This window comes from Mytilus galloprovincialis, chromosome 7 (genome assembly GCF_965363235.1).
Source record: "Mytilus galloprovincialis chromosome 7, xbMytGall1.hap1.1, whole genome shotgun sequence".
In the NCBI taxonomy this organism is placed as follows: Eukaryota; Metazoa; Mollusca; class Bivalvia; order Mytilida; family Mytilidae; genus Mytilus; species Mytilus galloprovincialis.
Genome location: NC_134844.1, coordinates 43031839 through 43057882, shown reverse-complemented (window position 1 = coordinate 43057882; position 26044 = coordinate 43031839).

Genomic DNA, 26044 nt, shown 5'->3' with positions numbered 1-26044 from the left:
TAATCTGTACTGATCAAAAATTCAAAAATTACGAAAAATGCCAAAAGCTTTACAAACGTATATAATACGTATATAAACGATTCGGATTTTTTCAATACCTTCTCTGAGGAAACTACAGCGAATTGTGTACTATATAAGGATTTAAAACACTTTACATAGTATGCTAACCTCTGAAAGAAGCAGCTTGTTTTGTTTCGTATTAGGTTTGGGAAACATTTTTCTTTTGTGTTTTGCTTTTGTCTTTTACATTATTATGTGTTTTGCTACTGTTTTTATAGAAAAGGGGGGTGCCGTGACATAGATTATTTTAACGATAAACTTCAGCTATAAAAGGAGTCAATATTTTTAATGTTCAGTTAACAGGTTACCATTTTATAGCTGACTATGCAGTATGTGTTTTGCTCATTGTTGAAGCTTGTACAGTGACCTAAAGTTGTAAATTGCTATGCCAGTTGGTCTCTGGTGGAGAGTTGTCTGAATGGTCATCATGCATACCACATCTTCTTCTTATTATGTATCTCTCTTAATCATGAAAAAACGTGCACCAATGTTTCATAAAACTCTTTGACGGTATGGCAAGGTTATATACTACCGGTATTTTAATTATTGCATTGCAATGCACACACATATTATAGATTTATGAGGGTCTGGATGGGATTTACTGAACAGAGAATAATAGGCGAAACGTGCAAAATAAATGGCCTATCAAAATAAAGAAAAGAGAAAAATACGCCAAAACATTAAGAATAATGAATGACAGGGTGTTGAAATATTAAGAATAGAGAAAAATGGGCTGGATTTATGAAGAACGGAAGAACAAAATAGGTGTATAAAAATATAGAAGAACACAGAATAGAAAGACCACCATCAAGACCCTCAGATATGTCTTCCTCCACTGTTTATGGCGTTCCCGTAATGGATTTTCTCAGAAGTACAGTGACTGATATCAGAGTGTAGGATACACGACAGCATAATTATTCTTTATTAAACTAAAGTAAACAAAACACGATGAAACCAACTGACACAATGGCTTTAATAGTCGTGAAATATTTGCAGCGTGACTTTAAGTAAAAAAAAAAAACTACTCAAATCATACATCACCATATATATATATTTGCTACAAAAACATAACTGACAGTCCTATCAGATTTATATGCTACGATTTTTTTTCAGTCATCAGCCCACATGGAAAAAAAAGTGACGCTCGAATAAAAGGAGATGTTTTGTATACGTCAATGAGACAGCAACCGAACTACAGTAATAACCGAAAGACATCTAGAGGGAGACGTGTAGACTTCAACAAAAGACAAGAGTTATAACATTATGTCTTATGAGTGCTATCAGATTCATATTTTTTCAACCAGCAATGTACACGTAAAATTTAGTGTATATGAATAAAAGGAGATGTGAGGTATACGTCAATGAGACAGCAACTAAACTACACAAATAATCGCAGCCTTCTCACGGAGACGTGTAAAATCTTCAACAGAAGACAAGTGTCATAACCTTATGTCTCATAAGTGCTATCATATTTGATATCCTTTTTTTTCAGCCAACAGTGTACTCGGAAAATCAATTGTGAAGTAAAAATAAATTAACTCGTTGATGTATTCATAAAAACTACGACACATAGACAGAACACCACACAAACACAATATGTCTCGCTCTTAGTTGTCTCGATTTCATGAGATATAAATGAAGTCAACAGAAACAATCAACGATCTGCTATTACCACGTCACTTTCTTAATAAGGGGGGAGATTTTTTTTTATTTCTTTTTTTTGGGGGGAGGGGGGGGGGTTACGGTATGACATGCGACCACTAACGAATGTCGTTCCCCACTGCTGCGGAATGACGTTTAGGAAATAAACTTTAGTTGAATGTATTTAAATCTAAACCATCCCACTTTCCATTATCATACAATGTGTAAAGAGGAGAGAAGAGTGGTGAGCCGTCTATGATTTACTCCGTATGCCCAATGAACGTACGGGTAATACTCACACCCGTTGAGGGTAGAAGTTAACCAACAGCACTAGACCGTAATAAAACTGTTTACTAGACTGCGGTTGAATTATCAAATGTGCTTTGGAAACTTATTTGTAAATATTATTTGTTTAAAAAGGTATGATAAAAGAAAATATTTCAAAGTTTTGCAAAATTTGTGTTTTTTATCAAGAAAAATTCATGATGAAGACTCAATTAATGATTGATCTGTTGTTCAAAATTTTTTGGAACTTTTTAATTTTAATCTGTACTGATCAAAAATTCAAAAATTTCGAAAAATGCCAAAAGCCTTACAAACGTATATAATACGTATATAAACGATTCGGATTTTTTCAATACCTTCTCTGAGGAAACTATAACGAATTGTGTACTATATAAGGATTTAAAACCCTTTACATAGTATGCTAACCTCTGAAAGAAGCAGCTTGTTTTGTTTCGTATTAGGTTTGAGAAACATTTTTTTTTTGTGTTTTGCTTTTGTCTTTTACATTATTTTGTGTTTTGCTACTGTTTTTATAGAAAAGGGGGTGCCGTGACATAGATTATTTTAACGATAAACTTCAGCTATAAAATGAGTCAATATTTTTAATGTTCAGTTAATAGGTTACCATTTTATAGCGCTGACTATGCAGTATGTGTTTTGCTCATTGTTGAAGCTTGTACAGTGACCTAAAGTTGTAAATTGCTATGCCAGTTGGTCTCTGGTGGAGAGTTGTCTGAATGGTCATCATGCATACCACATCTTCTTCTTATTATGTATCTCTCTTAATCATGAAAAAACGTGCACCAATGTTTCATAAAACTCTTTGACGGTATGGCAAGGTTATGTACTACCGGTATTTTAATTATTGCATTGCAATGCACACACATATTATAGATTTATGAGGGTCTGGATGGGATTTACTGAACAGAGAATAATAGGCGAAACGTGCAAAATAAATGGCCTATCAAAATAAAGAAAAGAGAAAAATACGCCAAAACATTAAGAATAATGAATGACAGGGTGTTGAAATATTAAGAATAGAGAAAAATGGGCTGGATTTATGAAGAACGGAAGAACAAAATAGGTGTATAAAAATATAGAAGAACACAGAATAGAAAGACCCCCATCAAGACCCTCAGATATGTCTTCCTCTACTGTTTATGTCGTTGCCGTAATGGATTTTCTCAGAAGTACAGTGACTGATATCAGAGTGTAGGATACACGACAGCATAATTATTCTTTATTAAACTAAAGTAATCAAAACACGATGAAACCAACTGACACAATGGCTTTAATAGTCGTGAAATATTTGCTGCGTGACTTTAAGTAAAAAAAAAACTACTCAAATCATACATCACCATATTTGCTACAAAAACATAACTGACAGTCCTATCAGATTTATATGCTACGATTTTTTTTCAGTCATTAGCCCACATGGAAAAAAAAAGTGACGCTCGAATAAAAGGAGATGTTTTGTATACGTCAATGAGACAGCAACCGAACTACAGTAATAACCGAAAGACATCTAGAGGGAGACGTGTAGACTTCAACAAAAGACAAGAGTTATAACATTATGTCTTATGAGTGCTATCAGATTCATATTTTTTCAACCAGCAATGTACACGTAAAATTTAGTGTATATGAATAAAAGGAGATGTGAGGTATACGTCAATGAGACAGCAACTAAACTACACAAATAATCGCAGCCTTCTCACGGAGACGTGTAAAATCTTCAACAGAAGACAAGTGTCATAACCTTATGTCTCATAAGTGCTATTATATTTGATATCCTTTTTTTTTTCAGCCAACAGTGTTCTCGGAAAATCAATTGTGAAGTAAAAATAAATTAACTCGTTGATGTATTCATAAAAACTACGACACATAGACACAACACCACACAAACACAATATGTCTCGCTCTTAGTTGTCTCGATTTCATGAGATATAAATGAAGTCAACAGAAACAATCAACGATCTGCTATTACCACGTCACTTTCTTAATAAGGGGGGATATTTCTTATTATTTCTTTTTTTTAGGGGGGGGTTACGATATGACATGCGACCACTAACGAATGTCATTCGGCACTGCTGCAGAATGACGTTTAGGAAATAAACTAGTTGAATGTATTTAAATCTAAACCATCCCACTTTCCATTATCACTGGGGTAAAGCTGATGACCGTAACTGCATTCACGGTCATCCCAAGATGTCGGATGAAAATTAGGTCAGTTTCTGTATTGTCTGTTAAAGTGTTTCTATATCATTTTCTTTACAAATCATACATTGAAACGATGTAAATTTATAAAAGAATCACTCGGAAATCACTAATTACTTCCGAGAAATGTGCATGAAACGGGAAATTCGATTTGAAAAAATCGTTAAGATGACCGTAAATCATAATCAAAATATTTTCAAGATGACCGTAACATAAAACAAGGATGACCGTGATTGGTAAAAAGATGACCGTAACTTGTAAAGGATGACCGTAAATTGCATTTTTCTCGTAAACAATGAAATATTTATTGATATCGACGTTAAAATTTTAACACAAATTGACAGCGATACGACGAAAATTTGAAGAAACATGAATGTGTCCCTAGTACACGGATGCCTCATCTACACTATCATTTTCTATGTTTAGTGGAGTATGAAAATGGGATAAAACTGTAATTTGGCATTAGAATTAAAAAGATCATACCATAGGGGAAAATGTGTACTAAGTTTCAATTTTATTTAACTTGAAGCTGGACAAACGGACAAACAAACAGACGAACGGACGAACGTACGCATAGACCAGAAAAACATAATGCCAATAAATGGAGCATTAAAAACATTAATAATACATACGAATATTTGGTAATCGAGCCCATGTGTATGGTTCCAGAGGAAGCAGATTAAAATCTTAATTTGTCTTGATATATGCAGGCGGAAACACTTTTGAAACAGAACAAAAGAATCGAAGCTCTGTGTTTATCGAGAAAGCGATAAATGTTAACTGTAATGTTTGATATAGTAAAAAAAAATTAAAAAGTTAATAGAAACAAATAAAACGACAATTTTCTTATTTTAAAAACACCATTTGCATAAGTTTTCAATGTATCTATTACATAGTAATGCAAAACAATAAGATATCAAGTCGACGACATGGTTCTTATCGGGGCCTTTTATAGCTGACTATGCAGTATGAGCTTTGCTCATTGTTGAAGGCCTTACGGTTACCTATAGTTGTTAATGTTTGTGTCATTTTGGTCTTTTCTGGATAGTTGTCTCATTGGCAATAATACCACATCTTTTTTATATATAGTATCTATAAGTTGGATGTAGAAAATGCATAACCTCCGATTTTTTTTTTATCACGGACGGAGAACATATCAATCTTTTAGTTCAGAAATTTTCGTGTCTGTCCTTCCATTATGTGAATCAAGAAAAATCGAGTGCACCTTTTTATGTTAGGGCATGTTTGGGGTGTATATTTTGTCTTTAAAACGTACAAAGCAAGAGTATTTTATATAACATCTCGCTTCAGATTCTATCATTATTATATATCAAAGCTACAGGTTGACTTTATAACGTAAAAAAATGACAGTACGAAAAGATGAAATATATGGGTCAAGTGAATCACAAAAACAGAGTAGGTGTGTTCGAATAGCTATTTTTTCTAAAAGTACTTGACGACAGTCTTTTAATTTGGATGATGAAAATGGATATCTTCGAAAAAATATGATTGTCTTGTGTGTGATAACTAGGGTTTATAATCTTCAACTACTGAAAATGTTTAGTCTGCCCTTCCACGAAATATTTAATTAGAATTTTTTTAAATGCTTAAGAATTTTCAAAAATTCCATCTGACATCCGAACAGACAATATTTTTAAGTTGAATCAATGCAGACAAGATCATTAACTAATGCTCATTAGCTAGTGGATACATTTGTCTTTTAAAATATAACTGACATATAACGATCGATCGTAATGGTGCTATGTGGATAAATTTATCAGTTTTCAAGAGCAAAATTGGCAGAGCATCATCCCTACCATGGCTTCCATTTCTACGATTGTGAGCATGAACTGGCGTAATGGGGAGATAATTTTGAAGAAGTAGAATCCTGACTGTATGAATAACATTTCTGTATATATACAAATTGACAACGTTCCGCCTTGTGATACGCTTTTCGTACAATACTATTTTAAGGATCTACTTTGCTGGAGCTCACCTTCACTTGTTTATTCGAATGATATTTTCAAAATGTTTCTGTTATTTTATTTGCATGACAAAATGAAAGACGATATAATATCAATGGGTGTACATGCAAATTTTTGGCATTTTTAAAAATGTGTATTTATTATATGTCTTTTAACGGAATCCCAGAAACAAACAAAAATCTTTTGTCGAGCAGTTGAAGGCTGTGCACCGCATTTTTTTCATTATGCTTGTAAGGTGTCATTTTATCGCGCTTTTGTAGCATTTTTTCCTTCCTGTTCATTTGCATGTCTTTTGTCAAATTCATTTTAAAAATTAAACCCTCTACTGTAAAAAAGATACATATGGTAATCTTTGCATTTGAAGCACGTCTTATTTTCTTCTACCTATAGGATAAAACTCTCATATTAATATGTGTATACCAACACGATTAATCATTTGATATAAAAAGATAGTTATATAAATACGGATATTTCTTAGAATTGAGGGTCATCCTTTAAAAGTTACGGTCATCATTTACAAATTACGGTCATCTTAAAAGCAGTTACGGTCAGCCTTGTTATGAATCTCTGATTCTGTTACGGTCATCTCGATTGTGATTTACGGTCATCTTGGCGATTTTTTCAAATCGAATTTCCCGTTTCATGAACATTTCTCGGAAGTAATTAGTGATTTCCGAGTGATTCTTTTATAAATTTACATCGTTTCAATGTATGATTTGTAAAGAAAATGATATAGAAACACTTTAACAGACAATACAGAAACTGACCTAATTTTTCATCCGACATCTTGGGATGACCGTGAATGCAGTTACGGTCATCAGCTTTACCCCAGTGATTATCATACAATGTGTAAAGAGGAGAGAAGAGCCGTACACCCAATGAACGTACGGGTAATACTCACACCCGTTGAGGGTAGAGGTTTACCAGCAGCACTAGACCGAAATAAAACTGTTTACTAGACTGCGGTTGGATTAACAAATGTCCTTTGGAAACTTATTTGTAAATATTATTTGTTTAAAAAGGTATGATAAAAGAAAATATTTCAAAGTTTTGCAAAATTTGTGTTTTTTATCAAGAAAAATTCATGATGAAGACTCAATTAATGATTGATCTGTTGTTCAAAAGTTTTGGAACTTTTAAATTTTAATCTGTACTGATCAAAAATTCAAAAATTACGAAAAATGCCAAAAGCCTTACAAACGTATATAATACGTATATAAACGATTCGGATTTTTTCAATACCTTCTCTGAGGAAACTATAGCGAATTGTGTACTATATAAGGATTTAAAACCGTTTACATAGTATGCTAACCTCTGAAAGAAGCAGCTTGTTTTGTTTCGTATTAGGTTTGAGAATCATTTTTTTTTTTGTGTCTAGCTTTTGTCTTTTACATTATTTTGTGTTTTGCTACTGTTTTTATAGAAAAGGGGGGTGCCGTGACATAGATTATTTTAACGATAAACTTCAGCTATAAAATGAGTCAATATGTTTAATGTTCAGTTAATAGGTTACCATTTTATAGCTGACTATGCAGTATACATGTGTGTTGCTCATTGTTGAAGCTTGTACAGTGACCTAAAGTTGTAAATTGCTATGCCAGTTGGTCTCTGGTGGAGAGTTGTCTGAATGGTCATCATGCATACCACATCTTCTTCTTATTATGTATCTCTCTTAATCATGAAAAAACGTGCACCAATGTTTCATAAAACTCTTTGACGGTATGGCAAGGTTATGTACTACCGGTATTTTAATTATTGCATTGCAATGCACACACATATTATAGATTTATGAGGGTCTGGATGGGATTTACTGAATAGAGAATAATAGGCGAAACGTGCAAAATAAATGGCCCATCAAAATAAAGAAAAGAGAAAAATACGCCAAAATATTAAGAATAATGAATGACAGGGTGTTGAAATATTAAGAATAGAGAAAAATTGGCTGGATTTATGAAGAACGGAAGTACAAAATAGGTGTATAAAAATATAGAAGAACACAGAATAGAAAGACCACCATCAAGACCCTCAGATATGTCTTCCTCTACTGTTTATGGCATTGCCGTAATGGATTTTCTCAGAAGTACAGTGACTGATATCAGAGTGTAGGATACACGACAGCATAATTATTCTTTATTAAACTAAAGTAAACAAAACACGATGAAACCAACTGACACAATGGCTTTAATAGTCGTGAAATATTTGCTGCGTGACTTTAAGTAAAAAAAACCTACTCAAATCATACATCACCATATTTGCTACAAAAACATAACTGACAGTCCTATCAGATTTATATGCTACGATTTTTTTCAGTCATCAGCCCACATGGGGAAAAAAAGTGACGCTCGAATAAAAGGAGATGTTTTGTATACGTCAATGAGACAGCAACCGAACTACAGTAATAACCGAAAGACATCTAGAGGGAGACGTGTAGACTTCAACAAAAGACAAGAGTTATAACATTATGTCTCATAAGTGCTATCATATTTGATATCCTTTTTTTTCAGCCAACAGTGTACTCGGAAAATCAATTGTGAAGTAAAAATAAATTAACTCGTTGATGTATTCATAAAAACTACGACACATAGACAGAACACCACACAAACACAATATGTCTCGCTCTTAGTTGTCTCGATTTCATGAGATATAAATGAAGTCAACAGAAACAATCAACGATCTGCTATTACCACGTCACTTTTTTAATAAGGGGGGACATTTCTTATTATTTCTTTTTTTTTAGTGGGGGGGGGGGGGGGGTTACGATATGACATGCGACCACTAACGAATGTCATTCGGCACTGCTGCAGAATGACGTTTAGGAAATAAACTAGTTGAATGTATTTAAATCTAAACCATCCCACTTTCCATTATCATACAATGTGTAAAGAGGAGAGAAGAGCCGTACACCCAATGAACGTACGGGTAATACTCACACCCGTTGAGGGTAGAGGTTTACCAGCAGCACTAGACCGTAATAAAACTGATTACTAGACTGCGATTGGATTTTTAAATGTGCTTTGGAAACTTATTTGTAAATATTATTTGTTTAAAAAGGTATGATAAAAGAAAATATTTCAAAGTTTTGCAAAATTTGTGTTTTTTATCAAGAAAAATTCATGATGAAGACTCAATTAATGATTGATCTGTTGTTCAAAAGTTTTGGAACTTTTAAATTTTAATCTGTACTGATCAAAAATTCAAAAATTACGAAAAATGCCAAAAGCCTTACAAACGTATATAATGCGTATATAAACGATTCGGATTTTTTCAATACCTTCTCTGAGGAAACTATAGCGAATTGTGTACTATATAAGGATTTAAAACCGTTTACATAGTATGCTAACCTCTGAAAGAAGCAGCTTGTTTTGTTTCGTATTAGGTTTGAGAATTATTTTTTTTTGTGTTTAGCTTTTGTCTTTTACATTGTTTTCTGTTTTGCTACTGTTTTTATAGAAAAGGGGGGTGCCGTGACATAGATTATTTAAACGATAAACTTCAGCTATAAAATGAGTCAATACTTTTAATGTTCAGTTAATAGGTTACCATTTTATAGCTGACTATGCAGTATACATGTGTGTTGCTCATTGTTGAAGCTTGTACAGTGACCTAAAGTTGTAAATTGCTATGCCAGTTGGTCTCTGGTGGAGAGTTGTCTGAATGGTCATCATGCATACCACATCTTCTTCTTATTATGTATCTCTCTTAATCATGAAAAAACGTGCACCAATGTTTCATAAAACTCTTTGACGGTATGGCAAGGTTATGTACTACCGGTATTTTAATTATTGCATTGCAATGCACACACATATTATAGATTTATGAGGGTCTGGATGGGATTTACTGAATAGAGAATAATAGGCGAAACGTGCAAAATAAATGGCCCATCAAAATAAAGAAAAGAGAAAAATACGCCAAAATATTAAGAATAATGAATGACAGGGTGTTGAAATATTAAGAATAGAGAAAAATGGGCTGGATTTATGAAGAACGGAAGTACAAAATAGGTGTATAAAAATATAGAAGAACACAGAATAGAAAGACCACCATCAAGACCCTCAGATATGTCTTCCTCTACTGTTTATGGCATTGCCGTAATGGATTTTCTCAGAAGTACAGTGACTGATATCAGAGTGTAGGATACACGACAGCATAATTATTCTTTATTAAACTAAAGTAAACAAAACACGATGAAACCAACTGACACAATGGCTTTAATAGTCGTGAAATATTTGCTGTGTGACTTTAAGTAAAAAAAACCTACTCAAATCATACATCACCATATTTGCTACAAAAACATAACTGACAGTCCTATCAGATTTATATGCTACGATTTTTTTCAGTCATCAGCCCACATGGGAAAAAAAAGTGACGCTCGAATAAAAGGAGATGTTTTGTATACGTCAATGAGACAGCAACCGAACTACAGTAATAACCGAAAGACATCTAGAGGGAGACGTGTAGACTTCAACAAAAGACAAGAGTTATAACATTATGTCTCATAAGTGCTATCATATTTGATATCCTTTTTTTTCAGCCAACAGTGTACTCGGAAAATCAATTGTGAAGTAAAAATAAATTAACTCGTTGATGTATTCATAAAAACTACGACACATAGACAGAACACCACACAAACACAATATGTCTCGCTCTTAGTTGTCTCGATTTCATGAGATATAAATGAAGTCAACAGAAACAATCAACGATCTGCTATTACCACGTCACTTTCTTAATAAGGGGGGATATTTCTTATTATTTCTTTTTTTTTAGTGGGGGGGGGGGGGGTTACGATATGACATGCGACCACTAACGAATGTCATTCGGCACTGCTGCAGAATGACGTTTAGGAAATAAACTAGTTGAATGTATTTAAATCTAAACCATCCCACTTTCCATTATCATACAATATGTAAAGAGGAGAGAAGAGTGGTGAGCCGTCTATGATTTACCCCGTACACCCAATGAACGTACGGGTAATACTCACACCCGTTTAGGGTAGAGGTTTACCAGCAGCACTAAACCGTAATAAAACTGTTTACTAGACTGCGGTTGGATTTTCAAATGTGCTTTGGAAACTTATTTGTAAATATTATTTGTTTAAAAAGGTATGATAAAAGAAAATATTTCAAAGTTTTGCAAAATTTGTGTTTTTTATCAAGAAAAATTCATGATGAAGACTCAATTAATGATTGATCTGTTGTTCAAACGTTTTTGGAACTTTTAAATTTTAATCTGTACTGATAAAAAATTCAAAAATTACGAAAAATGCCAAAAGCCTTACAAACGTATATAATACGTATATAAACTATTCGGATTTTTTCAATACCTTCTCTGAGGAAACTATAGCGAATTGTGTACTATATAAGGATTTAAAACCGTTTACATAGTATGCTAACCTCTGAAAGAAGCAGCTTGTTTTGTTTCGTATTAGGTTTGAGAAACATTTTTTTTTTGTGTTTAGCTTTTGTCTTTTACATTGTTTTGTGTTTTTCTACTGTTTTTATAGAAAAGGGGGGTGCCGTGACATAGATTATTTAAACGATAAACTTCAGCTATAAAATGAGTCAATACTTTTAATGTTCAGTTAATAGGTTACCATTTTATAGCTGACTATGCAGTATACATGTGTTTTGCTCATTGTTGAAGCTTGTACAGTGACCTAAAGTTGTAAATTGCTATGCCAGTTGGTCTCTGGTGGAGAGTTGTCTGAATGGTCATCATGCATACCACATCTTCTTTTTATTATGTATCTCTCTTAATCATGAAAAAACGTGCACCAATGTTTCATAAAACTCTTTGACGGTATGGCAAGGTTATGTACTACCGGTATTTTAATTATTGCATTGCAATGCACACACATATTATAGATTTATGAGGGTCTGGATGGGATTTACTGAATAGAGAATAATAGGCGAAACGTGCAAAATAAATGGCCTATCAAAATAAAGAAAAGAGAAAAATACGCCAAAATATTAAGAATAATGAATTACAGGGTGTTGAAATATTAAGAATAGAGAAAAATGGGCTGGATTTATGAAGAACGGAAGTACAAAATAGGTGTATAAAAATATAGAAAAACACAGAATAGAAAGACCACCATCAAGACCCTCAGATATGTCTTCCTCTACTGTTTATGGCGTTGCCGTAATGGATTTTCTCAGAGCTACAGTGACTGATATCAGAGTGTAGAATACACGACAGCATAATTATTCTTTATTAAACTAAAGTAAACAAAACACGATGAAACCAACTGACACAATGGCTTTAATAGTCGTGAAATATTTGCTGCGTGACTTTAAGTAAAAAAAACCTACTCAAATCATACATCACCATATTTGCTACAAAAACATAACTGACATTCCTATCAGATTTATATGCTACGATTTTTTTCAGTCATCAGCCCACATGGGGAAAAAAAGTGACGCTCGAATAAAAGGAGATGTTTTGTAAACGTCAATGAGACAGCAACCGAACTACAGTATATAATAACCGAAAGACATCTAGAGGGAGACGTGTAGACTTCAACAAAAGACAAGAGTTATAACATTATGTCTTATGAGTGCTATCAGATTCATATTTTTTCAACCAGCAATGTACACGTAAAATTCAGTGTATATGAATAAAAGGAGATGTGAGGTATACGTCAATGAGACAGCAACTAAACTACACAAATAATCGCAGCCTTCTCACGGAGACGTGTAAAATCTTCAACAGAAGACAAGTGTCATAACCTTATGTCTCATAAGTGCTATCATATTTGATATCCTTTTTTTTCAGCCAACAGTGTACTCGGAAAATCAATTGTGAAGTAAAAATAAATTAACTCGTTGATGTATTCATAAAAACTACGACACATAGACAGAACACCACACAAACACAATATGTCTCGCTCTTAGTTGTCTCGATTTCATGAGATATAAATGAAGTCAACAGAAACAATCAGCGATCTGCTATTACCACGTCACTTTCTTAATAAGGGGGGATATTTCTTATTATTTCTTTTTTTTAGGGGGGGGATTACGATATGACATGCGACCACTAACGAATGTCATTCGGCACTGCTGCAGAATGACGTTTAGGAAATAAACTAGTTGAATGTATTTAAATCTAAACCATCCCACTTTCCATTATCATACAATGTCATTATCATACAATGTGTAAAGAGGAGAGAAGAGTGGTGAGCCGTCTATGATTTACCCCGTACACCCAATGAACGTACGGGTAATACTCGCACCCGTTGAGGGTAGAGGATTACCAGCAGCACTAGACCGTAATAAAACTGTTTACTAGACTGCGGTTGGATTTTCAAATGTGCTTTGGAAACTTATTTGTAAATATTATTTGTTTAAAAAGGTATGATAAAAGAAAATATTTCAAAGTTTTGCAAAATTTGTGTTTTTTATCAAGAAAAATTCATGATGAAGACTCAATTAATGATTGATCTGTTGTTCAAAAGTTTTTGGAACTTTTAAATTTTAATCTGTACTGATCAAAAATTCAAAAATTACGAAAAATGCCAAAAGCCTTACAAACGTATATAATACGTATATAAACGATTCGGATTTTTTCAATACCTTCTCTGAGGAAACTATAGCGAATTGTGTACTATATAAGGATTTAAAACCCTTTACATAGTATGCTAACCTCTGAAAGAAGCAGCTTGTTTTGTTTCGTATTAGGTTTGAGAAACATTTTTTTTTGTGTTTAGCTTTTGTCTTTTACATTATTTTGTGTTTTGCTACTGTTTTTATAGAAAAGGGGGGTGCCGAGACATAGATTATTTTAACGATAAACTTCAGCTATAAAATGAGTCAATATTTTTAATGTTCAGTTAATAGGTTACATATATTTCTTTTCGTTATAAGGCTTAACGAATACCGTTATGCGTAGTAATTTGCACGGGTGGATTCACCCGTGCATACCTAAGCGGGAATTAAATCATTCGACGGTTTGCATTCAATCAGTCTACACGTTTAATTCAATTGCTGTTAAGGTCTGTTTGACTTTTTTCTACTTCATGTCTGACGAGGAAGTCCAAAGTTCTCCTGGATGTGCACTCGCAAGAAGTCATTATAGGAGTGAAGATGACAATCCTACTAGCATCCCTACAGCTGATGCTTTCTCGTTGTTTTCCACAGGACATTTGTCGTCTAATTGTCCAGAAACAAGCGGTCTAACAACACCAGCAGTTCCAAATGAGGTATTATCGTTGATTGACTTTAATTTATGTTTAGACACATATGAGTATGACAATGAGTTTGTACAAGTTTATAATGTAAAAGGTCGATTGTACAATAGCCTATAATTTTGGAAAGAAAAACTTTTATTGGCCGAGTTAAAAAAATTAGTTTTACCTATAGAATAGAATAGAATAGAATAGAATATACTTGAATCTGGCTTTTTTTTTGGAAAATCACCGATGCACCTACTTCTGTATTTTTGGTATTTACGGGAGTCGCTAAGGAAGTTAGCACTCCCCCTTTTGTTGTAAATCCTTTATCGGTGTTGATTCTTGACCTCAGACACGTACATCAATACGAAATGTTATTTAAATTTAAATACGAGGTTGTAAAAGAGGCCAAAACGTATGCAGCAAATAAAAATTTTGCATTTAAGTTTGATTCAAGTCATCATCGGGGTACCTTCATATAGATATGCATGTTGAATCACAAAAGTTTCTTGTGTTTTCATAGAAAAGTGACACTTATAAATCCTTGTTATACGACTGCAAGGAAATTTGCAGCGGATATTGGTAAAATCATTGCATTATCACCCGCATTTGGTAATATATGTAGAATTTTGACAAGACACTTACACCATTTAGTAAATGATCGATCCTCTTGGGACTCTAGAGTTAAGTTAGATCTTGTGTCTATTAAAGAGTTAGAATTTTGGCATTTTTCACTAAAATTTCAAGGTCAACTTGGCGAGAATTAAAGGCAGTGATTTTGACTTGGAAAGCTTTCCTGATCATTTTAAAATAAATTTCAAACTACTCACCGATTACCAAAACATAGATAAAATATTCGAAGTTGGCAGTATGAAACTGGATTTGCCCAATCTAGCTATGGAGATTTTTTATTTTTGTACAGAATATTCGATGTGTTAGAAAATTGAGTGGATACCAAGAACTTTGAATACTACCGCGGATCAGTTTAGGAAAATATTTGATTTTGACGATTAGTCGTTGTCGTACAGAATTTTCCATTATTTTAATAAAATATTGGGACCTTTTTAGCTTAGATCGGTTAGCTAATTGTGACAATGCTTAACTCCCAAGGAATAATTCAAAGCTTTTTGATCTTTTAACAAAAGGTACATTTTTATAATTGATGCATTCACGTTTGACTGGTCAATCGATAATAATTAATTTTGCTCTTGTCACATGTATCTTTAATAGCTCACACTGTAAAACATATTCAATTATGTAAAGCTAACGGTACATTGGGTATCCCTTACTTAAAATCGAGAGTTTTCTGGCCGATACTGGAGTCGGTTGACACCGGCAAGTTTGTTGGTTTAGTGCAAGACTTTGTTGAGTATAAAACCCCTTCTAATTTTTTTTTTCAACAGGGGATGTGCTGAGAAATCGGTTTTAAACGATTATAGGTTTATTTCAAATGTGTTTGTATTGAAACTTGATGCTAAAGTGAATGAATGAATTTCGAGAAAAAATTCTTTATGCGGACCTTGTCGCTTTTTGATTTTTGATATTGTAACTGTAGATTGTACAGTGTACATAATATGTTTAATATGCGGACCTGGCCGCTTGTATCACGGACCTGGCCGTGACGTCTGTCCTTGAAGGATAGAATTTTGCATATCTTTCCATGTCTTGTATTGAAACTTGATGCTAAAATGAATGAATGAATTTTTAATAAAAATATCTTTGTGCGGACCTTGCTGGTTTTTTTTTGGGTTTTTTTTTTTTTATATTGTAACTGTAGATTGTACAGTGTACATATGTTTTATATGCGGACCTTGCCGCTTTTATCACGGACCTGGTCGTGATTTTCTGTCCTTGAAGGATAGGACATTGCATATCTTTCTATGTCTTGTATTGAAACTTGATGCTAAAATGAATTAATTAATTTTGAGTAAAAATTTCTTTATGTGGACCTTGCCGATTTTTGTTTTTTGGTATTGTAACAGCAGATTGTACATTGTAAATGTGTTTAATATGCGGACCTGGCCGCTTGTATCACGGAAACCATACAAAAGAAAGAATTTAACTTCCTATTTAACCTGTATCATGATAATTCTAACCTGTCCTATTGTAGGTTACTTTGTATGTTATAATTGGCTTATGCTTGATTTTTTAGATACAAAGAACTCTCGCTTATAATAATGAGTGATATCAATTTTCATAAAACACACGTTGAAATTATAGTTTACAATGGCAAGACCGATATTTATAGACAAGGTAGTATAGTTATGATAGCAAATTCGGATATACCAACTTATCCTGTTATTTTTTTTTTTTTTTTTTTAAATATTATTGTGACTTAATTAGCAATATTAAGATTAGTTCTTAGGAGTACATTTTTGTTCTTTGCAGCCCCCAAAAGATACCTTAGTATTGAGTAAAATATGTAAGCCTTCATCTTATACTAGAGACAGAGAAGCTTTAAGTGCAATAGGGTTAAACAAAAACAATTTAGTTTGTATAGTTTACGAAGAGGAGGCGCTTCTCAAGCCGCAAACAACGGTGTTTCAGATATGCTTTTCAAAGTTAATGGCCGTTGGCGAGCCGAAAATTCTAAAGACGGATAGGTGAAAGACAGTCCGTTTCTTATACCTTGGCATCTAACATACACTCTTTCGCCTTTTGTCTCGACTGGATGCTGCAAACCTTCATCCCATAGTATATTTGTGTTTTGTGTTATTAAGCCTTGTATAGAAAAGAAATGCTTTATGTTCGGTTGAACCCGTGAAAAAGAACATAACATTTTATAGCTGACTATGCAGTATACATGTGTTTTGCTCATTGTTGAAGCTTGTACAGTGACCTAAAGTTGTAAATTGCTATGCCAGTTGGTCTCTGGTGGAGAGTTGTCTGAATGGTCATCATGCATACCACATCTTCTTCTTATTATGTATCTCTCTTAATCATGAAAAAACGTGCACCAATGTTTCATAAAACTCTTTGACGGTATGGCAAGGTTATGTACTACCGGTATTTTAATTATTGCATTGCAATGCACACACATATTATAGATTTATGAGGGTCTGGATGGGATTTACTGAATAGAGAATAATAGGCGAAACGTGCAAAATAAATGGCCTATCAAAATAAAGAAAAGAGAAAAATACGCCAAAATATTAAGAATAATGAATGACAGGGTGTTGAAATATTAAGAATAGAGAAAAATGGGCTGGATTTATGAAGAACGGAAGTACAAAATAGGTGTATAAAAATATAGAAGAACACAGAATAGAAAGACCACCATCAAGACCCTCAGATATGTCTTCCTCTACTGTTTATGGCGTTGCCGTAATGGATTTTCTCAGAACTACAGTGACTGATATCAGAGTGTAGGATACACGACAGCATAATTATTCTTTATTAAACTAAAGTAAACAAAACACGATGAAACCAACTGACACAATGGCTTTAATAGTCGTGAAATATTTGCTGCGTGACTTTAAGTAAAAAAAACAACTACTCAAATCATACATCACTATATATTTGCTACAAAAACATAACTGACAGTCCTATCAGATTTATATGCTACGATTTTTTTTCAGTCATCAGCCCACATGGAAAAAAAAGTGACGCTCGAATAAAAGGAGATGTTTTGTATACGTCAATGAGACAGCAACCGAACTACAGTAATAACCGAAAGACATCTAGAGGGAGACGTGTAGACTTCAACAAAAGACAAGAGTTATAACATTATGTCTTATGAGTGCTATCAGATTCATATTTTTTCAACCAGCAATGTACACGTAAAATTTAGTGTATATGAATAAAAGGAGATGTGAGGTATACGTCAATGAGACAGCAACTAAACTACACAAATAATCACAGCCATCGCACGGAGACGTGTAAAATCTTCAACAGAAGACAAGTGTCATAACCTTATGTCTCATAAGTGCTATCATATTTTATATCCTTTTTTTTCAGCCAACAGTGTACTCGGAAAATCAATTGTGAAGTAAAAATAAATTAACTCGTTGATGTATTCATAAAAACTACGACACATAGACAGAACACCACACAAACACAATATGTCTCGCTCTCAGTTGTCTCGATTTCATGAGATATAAATGAAGTCAACAGAAACAATCAACGATCTGCTATTACCACGTCACTTTCTTAATAAGGGGGGATATTTCTTATTATTTCTTTTTTTTTAGGGGGGGGGGGTGTACGATATGACATGCGACCACTAACGGATGTCGTTCCCCACTGCTGCAGAATGACGTTTAGGAAATAAACTAGTTGAATGTATTTAAATCTAAACCATCCCACTGTCTATTATCATTCAATGTGTAAAGAGGAGAGAAGAGTGGTGAGACGTCTATGATTTACCCCGTACGCCCAATGAACGTACGGGTAATACTCACACCCGTTGAGGGTAGAGGTTTACCAACAGCACTAGACCGTAATAAAACTGTTTACTAGACTGCGGTTGGATTAACAAATGTCCTTTGGAAACTTATTTGTAAATATTATTTGTTTAAAAAGGTATGATAAAAGAAAATATTTCAAAGTTTTGCAAAATTTGTGTTTTTTATCAAGAAAAATTCATGATGAAAACTCAATTAATGATTGATCTGTTCTTCAAAAGTTTTTGGAACTTTTTAATTTTAATCTGTACTGATCAAAAATTCAAAAATTACGAAAAATGCCAAAAGCCTTACAAACGTATATAATACGTATATAAACGATTCGGATTTTTTCAATACCTTCCCAGTCTGAGGAAACTATAGCGAATTGTGTACTATATAAGGATTTAAAACCCATTACATAGTATGCTAACCTCTGAAAGAAGCAGCTTGTTTTGTTTCGTATTAGGTTTTCTTTTGTGTTTTGCTTTTGTCTTTTACATTATTTTGTGTTTTGTTACTGTTTTTATAGAAAAAGGGGGGGGGGGGTGCCGTGACATAGATTATTTCAACGATAAACATCAGCTATAAAATGAGTCAATATTTTTAATGTTCAGTTAATAGGTTACCATTTCATAGCTGACTATGCAGTATGTGTTTTGCTCATTGTTGAAGCTTGTACAGTGACCTAAAGTTGTAAATTGCTATGCCAGTTGGTCTCTGGTGGAGAGTTGTCTGAATGGTCATCATCCATACCACATCTTCTTCTTATTATGTATCTCTCTTAATCATGAAAAAACGTGCACCAATGTTTCATAAAACTCTTTGACGGTATGGCAAGGTTATGTACTACCGGTATTTTAATTATTGCATTGCAATGCACACACATATTATAGATTTATGAGGGTCTGTAGGGGGATTTACTGAACAGAGAATAATAGGCGAAACGTGCAAAATAAATGGCCTTTCAAAATAAAGAAAAGAGAAAAATACGCCAAAACATTAAGAATAATGAATGACAGGGTGTTGAAATATTAAGAATAGAGAAAAATGGGCTGGATTTATGAAGAATGGAAGAACAAAATAGGTGTATAAAAATATATACAGTCCGCCAAAAGTTAAGCACCACCGAAATATAACTGGCAATAATTTTTTAACTATTGCGAAAAAAATATTAATGTTTGGTGTTATGAATTACCTTCAACATACACTAAGAAAATCAATTACGACCAAAAAGATTGAACTCCGATAAAGCAGTCAAGCAACCTCTTATCAATGTCATCTGCGCGTTTAAAAATACACAGTTTCTCCAGGTGGTCGTGTAAGTGTTCGTACATTGGTCAGTCGACTTCTCAGAGGCAACTGAAGAGCAAGTCTTGGTGTATAGAGACCTGTACTTACAGGAAGGCACTCCACCGTCAGGTTTTAATGGGATAATGACTATCTATGCTTGAACATAAGAAGCTGACAAAACACTCATTGTTCAGATGGTAGTCAGTTTCTTTTACTACCAGTAGACGCCAAAATACGAATTTATCGGGGAAACAAAACGGCCTATGACCAAAAACAATGTTTGCACAAGGACTGCATTCAGTGCTGGTGGTGTTCCAGTACGGGGTTGCTTCTTATACCGTTATAAGCTGGGTATGCATGTTCTGCAGGGTAGCATAAACGGACAGACAAACAGAGATTTGTAGCCTTAAAACATTTTAGTCCCTCATTTTAATAATCCCCCACTTGCGTCTACATTGCCAAGACTCTTGTACATGGACGACAACGCTAGAACACACAGAGCAAGGATTTTAACCGAGTCCAAAGAGCAAAAAGCCATTTTCACTATTTTTTAGCCTTCCATGTCCCCATACATAAACCCTATCAAACATGTCTGAGATACCATTGGCGGAAATCTCAATCACAGAGATCCACCTTCACAATATTTTGTCGATTTAAAAGTGGTATTTGTTGTTTAATGCAACAGATTTCCTAAACTAAAGCTTGAAGGCTTATTCCGAGAATGAAACGTCGTGTTTTGAAACTCTACCGGAAGTGAGGTTGTAATGCATGCTGTTGACTCAAATGTTGTTATTAAAATTGCCAAACATACCAAAGCTTATGTGTAGAAAGTTTTAATAATATTGGGTGATCATTTTTCGTAGAAAAATAAAATCAAAGTGAAACTTAAATTCTGTTTCTGAATTCAGTAATTTACACTATTTCTATGAATGGAAAACCTACATGCATAGAACCTTCATAAGTGACTAAAATTACATTTCTGGTTTGTTTATGGTATACATTAGCAAAATTGCTATATGATTGTTTTATTTTTTTCGTGGAATAATTGATTTTTTAAATTTGAAAAAAATCTGTGCAATAAAAACAGGTGGTGCTTAACTTTTGGCGGACTGTAAGAACACAGAATAGAGAGACCCCCATCAAGACCCTCAGATATGTCTTCCTCTACTGTTTATAGCGTTACCACTAACAGATGTCATTCCCCACTGCTGCAGAATGACGTTTAGGAAATAAACTAGTTCTTTCGATTATCATACAATGTGTAAAGAGGAGAGAAGAGTGGTGAGCCGTCTATGATTTACCCCGTACGCCCAATGAACGTACGGGTAATACTCACACCCGTTGAGGGTAGAGGTTAACCAACAGCACTAGACCGTAATAAAACTGTGTTCTAGACTGCCATTGACTAGACTGGTTGGATTAACAAATGTGCTTTCGAAACTTATTTGTAAATATTATTTGTTTAAAAAGGTATGATAAAAGAAAATATTTCAAAATTTTGCAAAATTTGTGTTTTTTATCAGGAAAAACTCATGATGAAGACTCAATTAATGATTGATCTATTGTTTAGAATTTTTTGGGACTTTTTAATTTTAATCTGTACTGATCAAAAGTTCAAAAATTATGAAAAATGCCAAAAGCCTTACAAACGTATATAATACGTATATAAACGATTCAGATTTTTTCAATACCGTCTCTGAGGAAACTATAGCGAATAGTGTACTATATAACGATTTAAAACCCTTTACAAAGTATGCTCACCTCAGAGAGATGTAACTTCTTTTGATTCGTATGAGGTTTGAGAAACATTTTTTTGTGTTTTGCTTTTGTCTGTCTTTTGCATCGTTTTGTGTTTTGCTACTGCTTTTATAGAAAGGGGGGGGGGGGGGGGGTGACATAGATTATTTTAACGATAAACATCAGCTATAGAATGAGACAATATTTTCAATGTTTAGTTAACAGGTTACCATCTTTTGACATATGAAACATAGAATATGAATAAAAGGAGATGCAAGGTATAATACATGAATAAAACAGCAATCCAACAACACACAATTGATCATCACTTTGGTACTAGATGTAACGGAACTGTAGAGAAACACAGTCTACATTGCAGTTAATCACTTAAGAAAGAGTGTATTTTTTTTTCTTTAAACACTGCCGAAGAAGCGGTTAAAATTATTACACCCAGACAGATTATTACAGAACGAACAAAATTGCATATTGTAAACAGCCTTTTTTTTTTAGAGCCACGAAATCTCTCAAAAAGAGTCATATAACCATTTAAGAAGGTGTGTTTTTTTTTTCTTTCTTTTATTTTCCTCTTCATTTTGTTTTTGCTTATTTGAATGTGTCTCCAAAAGATTAGTAAGACTTACATAGAGCGTGCAAGGATGTCTGTGCTAATTTTCCAAAATTTTGCGTTTAACTTGACTAACCGAACCGAAGGCATAGAAGCATTCAGAATTGGGACCCGGTGACAAAAGAACGTACCGGAAAGTAGTACATATTTAAAACAAAATAGTTCCTACGGATAGGTGTAAATATAAAACTTTGAAGACTATATTTTAGTTATTAAGGTATCAAATGAAAGGCGAAGCACTTGTGATCCTTGTAGTACACATATTGACTGACAGTTCTGAGTAATGCAAAAATGTGTAAACGAATTCTAAAATTGAGTGCATATTTTGCCTGTTTCTCAGTTATGAAGTACCTGGTTTGGTGTGTCTAAAGTTCCGGTAACCAGTACGTCTGATGTTTAAATACTCAGTCTGGTATATTGATCCCGCCCTCATAAAATGTTTGAAAGTAAAAAAATAACTACCTGGATAGGAATGAGGACCAAGAAAAAGTGGTGTAACTGTCCCAAGTCAGGAGCCTGTAATTCAGTCGTTGTCGTTTGTTGCTGTATATTATGTTTGTTTTTCATTCATTGTTTTGCATTTGTCATTTCGGGACCTTTTATAGCTGATTATGCAGTATGTGTTTTGCTCATTGTTGAAGCTTGTACAGCGACCTATTATAGTTGTACATTTCTATACCAGCTGGTCTCTGGTGGAGAGTTGTCTCATTGGTCATCATGCATACCACATCTTCTTCTTATTCTGTATCTCTCTTAATCATGACAAAACTTGCACCAATGTTTCATAAAACTCTTTGACGGTATGACAAGGTTATGTACTACCGGTATTTTTAATTATTGCATTGCAATGCTCACAAATATAGATTTATGAGGATTTGGATGGGAGTTAACTGAATAGAGAATAATAGGAGAAACGTGCAAAATAAATGACTATCAAAATAAAGAATAGAGATAGAAAAATAGGCCAAAGTTAAGAATAAAGAATGAAAGGGTGTTGAAATATTAAGAATAGAGAATAATGGGCTGGATTTATGAAGAACAGACGAAAAAAATAGGTGTATAAAAATATAGAAGAACACAGAATAGAAAGACCCCCATCAAGACCCTCAGATATGTCTTCCTCTATTCTATTCTATTCTATTCTACTGTTTATTGCGTTGCTGTAGTGGATTTTCTCAGAAGTACAGTGACTGATATTAGAGTGTAGGATACACGACAGCATATTATTCTTTAATAAACTAAAGTAAACAAAACACGATGAAACCAACTGACACAATGGCTGTAATATTCGTGAAATATTTGCTGCTACACGTTAAGTAGAAAACACTTAAATGCAAATCATACATCGCCATATTTGCAACAAAATCAAAACTGGCATTGCTATCAGATTTATATACTACGAATTTTCAGTCATCATCCCACATCGGAAAAAAAGTGATGCACGAGTAAAAAGGAAATGTTTTGTATACGTCAATAAGACAGCACAACAGTAATAACCGAATGACATCTAGAGGGAGACGTGTAGACTTCAACAACAGACAAGTGTTATAACATCATGTCTTATGAGTGCTATCAGATTCATATTTTTTCAGCCAGCAATGTACACGTAAAATTTAGTGTATATGAATAAAAGGAGATGTGAGGTATACGTCAATGAGACAGCAACTTAACTACACAAATAACCGCAGCCATCTCAAGGAGACGTGTAAAATCTTCAACATAAGACAGGTGTAATAACCTTATGTCTCATAAGTGCTATCAGATTTTATAATTTTTTTTTCAGCCAACAGTGTCCTCGGAAAATCAATTGTGAAATAAAAATAAATTAAGTCGTATCCGGGTGTTACCTTTCCACGTCAGTTTTAATCTAGCGTCATACTACAGTACATGATATATAAGGCATGAAGATGTTATTTTTACAGATCAGCTAAATTATCTATAGTAAAGGATCCTACAAATTAATGTAAGATACAGTCACAGAAATGATTATATTTCTAAGAACGTCTGAACCAGTGACAACTCTACAACAGATTTATCCATTGGATCACCAGCAGTGATGGTGATACATGGCTCTGTACATTCTGTATATACAACTCGTCTAAACATCAACCCAACAATGTTAGATCTGTAAATTTGTATTATAGTTGCTTACATCCAAGTCTTTTGGTTGTCCAGAAATTAAAGGAAGTATATTGTTTTGCCTTTTGCACGTTTTTAGATATGTAATGTATTTATATGCATGTTTCTTTTTCAGTTCAACATCCAACCCAACACAGGAAGACTTTCACAAAAGAGAGTCACCACTTAGTAATTTTTATGCCGCCCGATTCAAGGTGTCTGGAAAGTGGCACACTAGTACAGCAGTTCTACATGTACCAAAAAAAACCGGTAAGTGCTTAGAAGTAACTGTTATCTTATAACATGTGGATTGTATTTCTCCACTACATGAATTTGAGAACGTATACCGATTAACACGTATGAAAAAAATCTACCCAATAAATAAAAGGGGCGGATCAAGAACTTGATGTCTTGGGTAAGGGGGGAGGGGGGGGCACCATGAGATCAAAATTATATATTTATTTAGAGATATATCTGCGAGTGTGGTTGGTCATGGTGAGGGTGTCAGATCATCATTTATATAGTTCTGTTACAAGGGGAAGTTGCGCTTACAATTAACATCGGTGGATAAGAAGATGGACAGACAGCTTTATTCGTATATATACACATCAAAATTTAATTTTCGGTGGTACAGCTATTTATTCCCGTTTAATAATACAAAAAATAAAATTAGCTTAAATCTGATTGTTGACGGAAATATAATTCCACTTTGGTTTCAATTATAATTCAATATTTATTATGTAGTTGATATAAATCTTTGATAATATACATTTTGGTGTTCAAAAATGCAATTTGTTTTTAAAAATAGCTATACTCCTTAACAATCGTACATTCAATGTTTGCAATGATGATGGGGAGGACAGGGGTTATCCTTCTCCCTTCTCCCACCCCTCTTCTCCTTTCTCCTACCCCCGTTCTCCTTTCTCCCATTAGAATAAAACATCTCCTTTTGAGATATTTTTTCTTGAAATATTAGAAAATTTTTTAAAAGGAGAGATATTTTATTTTTTCTCCTTTCTCCAACTTTTTCTCCTTTCTCCCAGCCTTCCTCTCCTTTCTCCCACCTCTTTCTCCTTTCTCCTACCCCCTTTCTCCCTGTCTCCCTTACCCCTGTCCTCCCCCTCAAAGATAAAGAGTAAATATGTTTCCGTTTTAAACTGTCTCCCTTTACATTGAATACATTTTTTTAGTGAATTCTCCCTAAACAAATAAGGAGTAATTCAATATTTGTGCATTTCATTCCAATCATAATACTAAGTTTAGATTTTTCTACCCTATATACCTCTTTGCTTGATATTCTAAAGAAAAAATGCACACATCTAATTAAATGGACATTTAAAAAGTCAGAATGCGAATATATATGTTCAAACTTTGTTTATTATAGGTCATTTTTAAGTAACAACAATTGAAATAACTATGTCAATTGGACGGCCCATGAATTTTGACTAGATACCATTTTTTGTGCGCTTTGGAGATTCCATGTATCGTCAAGTTATCGGAATTAAAATGGTGACTAACTGTGCACTAGTACTTGTTTGGT